Below are 5,408 nucleotides of genomic sequence, written 5' to 3'. Positions count from 1 at the left end.
GGTTAGGAACTTAGCTAATAGTTTTCATTTTCATTTCTTTTTTTTTTTAAATTAACAAACAGCTGGAAAGAAACCACACTCATTTTGGTAAAAATCATATCTTGAGATTCCTCGAGACTAACAAACCCAAACAAATCAATTCAAAATTGCCTCTGATGCAGAGGCAATATAGTGTTTGAGCTGCCCATAGTGAGCCACATTATATTGAGACAATGCCAAATGATGACATCTAATGTCAGTAGATAAGTCCTAGATTCATTCTTTAGCCATGAAAGAGAAGATGTAAAAGTTGTATAATTTCAGTAAATGTATAGGAGTTAATCTTATCTGATAAAAATAGAATTGAGTAGGAAACCAAAATTGATGGAAATAAGCATTGGCTTAAAAAAGTTACATTAAGGGCAACTTCAGCCAAACTCCTACATGGCCAGGAAAACAATTATGTTATTGTTACTACCTTTCTCTTTATCTTTCCAGATCATTCACACTGTACTCACAGTTGGCCAATTTTTCCAAATGGCAATAATACTACTCTGAGGACAACTTGTAACTCTGGGCGTATTCTGTCGAGGGCTCCTTCCCTCACCCTGTTCTGAATGATGAATGTAGTGATGTTTTCTCAGCTCTCTTGGAGGGAACATGGATCTGGTAGTGGTCATTGGGAACAGAGTTTACAGACAGAGAGTTCTCCACCTGAAAATTTTTGCATTCCTCCTTTTCTTTGACTCTTCACTGGTTCCAATTCAAAAATCCTTTTCCTCTTTGCCATTCTGGGTTAATTAATGATAGTAATAAAAATGCACCATTATACCATACAAAAGAAAAATCTAAGATATTTTTCTCTCTGTTATTATCCCACTTCTGTCTTTCAAGCCCCATCAAAATTTCTGGTTGTTGAGAAACAATAAGGGAGGTTACATCATCAGAATTTCTGATTTTTGGGAAACAATAAGGGAGGTGGGGTAAGTGGGAAGCAGATGTGTATGAAGATAGAGAAAATATATGTAAATTAGAGTATATTGTCCTAAAACATATTCTTAGTAATATATGTAAAGTCAATGCAGATTTTGATTTTTTCTCAAGGCTATCCAATAAAAACATTACGTGAGCTACATATGCAATTCTAATTTGTTAAAGAGCTATATTAAAAATAAGTAAAGTTAATATGAATAATGTTTAACTTAATATATAATATGTTATCACTATTAAAACAGTATTTAAATAATTATGCTTTTTTTCTAACTTAATCTTTGAAATCTGACATGTATTTTATATTTACAGGGCATCTTAATTTGGATAACTTTTCATTGGAATTGATCTGTAATTACATTTCATGAAACTGAAGGTTGAAAATAGATATTTATATGTATCAAGTTGTCAACCATATTTAAAAGTTTTTAAATATCTCAAATGAATTAGTTTTTAAATTTAAATTAAAATTAATTTAAATTAAAAATTCAGTTCCTCTTGCATCAACCACATTTCAAGTGTTCAACCATGTGTCTACTGATTACCATATTGAACACTGCATCTCTCAATGTTTCTATTAAATAAAATTCACTTTTTATAAGAAACCAGACTTCTTGATATCGAGATCAATTTCATGCACAACACTCTGTCAGCTTTAGTAATCAAATCAATTAATGTTTGTAATAGGCTATTCTTGCATTGCTATAAAGAAATACATGAGACTGAGCAATTTATAAAGAGAAGAGATTTAATTGTCTTACAGTTCTGCAGGCTGAACAGAAAACATGGTACCGGCATCCGCTTGGCTTCTGGGGAGGACGCATGAAGCTTTTGCTCATGGCAGAGGTGAAGCAGGAGCTTGCATGTCACATGGCAAAAGCAGGAACAAGAGAGAGTGGGAGGGGAGGTTCCACACATTAAAACAACCAGATCTCATGAGTACTCACTATTTCAAGGACAGCACCAAGTCATGAGGGATCTGCCTGCATGACCAAAACGCCTTCCACCAGGCCCCACCTCCAACATTGGGGATTACAATTCAACATGAGATTTGGGCAGGGACAAATAACCAAACTATTTTAATGTTCTTTATGCTTAGTTTTTACTGGCCGTGGAAAATGTACCTAAATTTGATTCCTCAATTATTTATTATCTATACCAATTACCTTGATTTGCATGCATTATTGCAGCCAACATGAGTATTGCTTTGGAGTTTTTACCCAGTCTACATTTGGAACTTCATTCACATACATATGAATACCTTCAGTGGCTTAGGTTAATTTAAATATCAGATACTAGTCACACTCCTTTGACCTTTACTTTCTTTTAAAGGAATAATTTAAAAAGCATTTTTCTTCTTGGCAATCTTGCTTTGTTACTGCAGTTCCTATTTTGCTATTGTGTTCTAAAACTTCCTCAATTGACAATTGAACTGCAGGGCATAGATTAAGAAAAATAGTTTAACAAATAAATCATTATTTAATTTCTACTGTAATATTTCTGATCATACTTAATGTCTCGAATTTGAAACTTGTTTACCATAAATAATGAAATAATAGTTGACATAAAATTCTAAACCTGACTGCAAACATAAAGTGCATGCTGGCATATAAATATGGGAGACTACTAGAATACAATAGGCTGTTTAGATTCCACAAATTAAGCAATCATCTTACAATAACACACCACACAAAACAACCACTGGGCTGCACAAAATAGAAAAGAGGAAATCAATTATGGTTCAATAATGCTACTTTCCCAATCAGTTAGAAATGAACAAAAGTACCTTGTTTACAGGAATTCTGATGGCATAATTTTCTGACAGCTTTTCATCTGTGAATATTAAGCATTGCTTGTTTAATTATGAATACAACAACTGAAAGCATCTGAGGAAGAAGCATATTTATTTTTTCTAAAACCATTAAAATTATCTCAAAGTAATTTTTAATTATTTAGAAGTTGTTCACTTATAAATATATGTTGACACATTTTTAACTTTGATAGACATCTTACATTTAAGATCAAATAAATGAAATTAATTGCCATGATTTTTTGACTTTTGGTAAAATGTGTTTATAAGAAATTCTGTTATCTATCTGACATTAATCTAGAAATGAATAGAATCTCATCAAAAGGAAGGCTTTTGACTATGTTCAACAAGCCTCTTCCATAAAACAACCTAAAAAATAATTTTGAGTTTAATGAATTTGAGAAAAAATTGAAAGTTAAGAAGTTGTAATTCTGTTTGAGCTTTTCAGAAAATGTTCGTTTTATATATCTAACTTAATGCATTTATTTGCATTTATATTAGCTGCTATTAAATTTTCTCTTAATACCATGCAATTTCATTATAAACCTAGAGCGTTTTCTTTAGTGCCTAGTGGGCTTACCTTATTGAATCATAGTGTTAATGCAACCAATAACATTGATTTAAATATTTTATTTACTGTTTGTCTCTCTTTAATGGTGATGGACTAAGACATTCATTCAAGCAGCTATCTTGTAAATGCATACTTTGAGTAAAAACGTGTACCTCATGTGAAAATGACATTCTGCAGAGGCCACAACCACACATAGATGACTGTGATAATTATAGATTACCCATAGGTTTGTTCACACTCAACCTTAGGGCTAATAGATCCTGTCTCGTAGCAGTACATCAGGCACTCCAGAGTTGTGTATGAGACTATGCTGCTTCCACGCCTGATGCTGTGTGTGTGTAGACGTGACTACAGGTAACCCATATCCCCACTAATCGTTGACTTTTTGCCCCATTGTTGACTTCAGTTTAGTGTGTACTATACTACTGTTATTCCTTCTAGGGCCCCTGTTTTCTGATTTCCTAATTCTCAGTTCAGTTTTCTGCCTGGTTTGAGCTGAGCTTCAAAGAGCAGTCTGAATATTTGGGAGGTGATACGTGGGTGAGGAAACTAATTTCTGATAGTCATTATCAATGAATACATGCTATTCATATTTAATCAACTGCCTGCCTCTCTTTATACTTCTCTTTCTGCCTCCCAGATCCCTGATAGTAGAAGTACTCAGCATGCCTCTTAGATTACCATGAGAGGAGGAGAGAGAATGTATATGTATGTATGTGTGTGTGTGTGTGTGTATATATATATTTATGTGTATATATTTATGCATATATATTGCTTATCAATGCACTCTGAGGATAATTTCTATAAATTTTGGATTTAGACAAAACTAAAATAGTCATAATTTTGTTGCTTTCTAGATGTGTAAACCTGAACAAATAAGTTTAGCTCTATATCCCAGGATTTCCGTTTCTAAAACTGTGATGTTGATAGCTATTCACAAACTTGTTTTAAAGTGCCAAGAGAGAATATATATCAAACAATGGGATGCCTCATACCCTATAAAGGTTTGTAAAATTATTTACCAATTTAACGGACATATGTAATTTTGTCTCTGATTATTTTGCCATGTCATTGTCAATATGTATGATATATTTTATAATTTGATATTTCAAAAGATAACAGAAATATAATACAAACTTGGATGACTTCAACATTTTTCCTAGTTTTAAGTCCCCTAAAAACAAGATTCTTAAAATGCCACAATAAAAGAGTGATACAACGTATTTTTGAATTTATTTCAAATTTTTAGACATTTTTTCTTTGGAGAACTTAATTTGTATACGTAGCATTTATGATCTATCACCTTTACCTTTAAAACTGTCCAGCAAAAATAAAATGTGGTGTTACAAAAACCTCTTATCATTAAATTATGTAGTTGTCATTTGGACTGTAAAGTAACTTTCTGTTTTTTTCAAATCCAACTTGATGTACTGTTTTAATGCTTGATTTTCTTCTCTGTCAGATAAAAACTGCAGTAGACATTGATGAATGTACTTCCAAGATCTGGAAAAATTGAGGTGTGAGATTTTACTGTAGTTGCCAGCCAGGAAATAATCAGATATTTATGTATTTTAGACCTATCAAATGAATTTTCATTTCAAATGAAACTTTTCAACTCACTAGAGGTTAGAATTGACGTGTTAACAATTCTCCAGAGTTGCTATAATTCTCCTTAGAAATATTAGGCTGTGAGAAACTCAGATATTACCTTACTATGCATTTATATGAATATTTACCACAGATGCAGGAACTAGTATTCTGTGTAGGTGGAATCATAAGAGCTTTCTGAACTAAAAGACTGATACAATACTATTTAAGAAATTCACTGTAACATGGAATTGTATAACATTTTGGGTTTATCTAAAACTTTAACCTGAACTTCCTCAGATTATTAATGTTTCTGGCTTTTCCTTTAAAAAGCTTTTAGTAATTCTAAAACTATATAGAAAAACACATAAATTAGCAACTATATTGTTATGAATTGTTTAAAAGTTAGTTATATATAAGTTAAATGAATTTATGTTTATATAGTATTTCCATCCTCTAGAAAATATTTAA

At 31.9% G+C, this 5,408-nt stretch overlaps 1 long non-coding RNA gene across 1 annotated transcript; it reads right to left on the bottom strand.

Annotated features, from left to right (window-relative positions):
• Window positions 1–1,760: 1,760 nt before the first annotated feature.
• Window positions 1,761–4,909, bottom strand: LOC134758674 (uncharacterized). The gene is made up of 3 exons (XR_010134109.1): window positions 4,660–4,909; window positions 2,756–2,802; window positions 1,761–1,827 (listed from the first exon to the last, which is right to left on the bottom strand). It is a non-coding gene; the product is annotated as an uncharacterized lncRNA (long non-coding RNA).
• Between the last annotated feature and the right edge of the window lie 499 nt (window positions 4,910–5,408).

The sequence above is a fragment of the Gorilla gorilla genome, chromosome 5 (genome assembly GCF_029281585.2).
Source record: "Gorilla gorilla gorilla isolate KB3781 chromosome 5, NHGRI_mGorGor1-v2.1_pri, whole genome shotgun sequence".
Lineage (NCBI taxonomy): Eukaryota > Metazoa > Chordata > Mammalia > Primates > Hominidae > Gorilla > Gorilla gorilla.
This window is presented reverse-complemented; position numbering and strand designations above follow the sequence as displayed.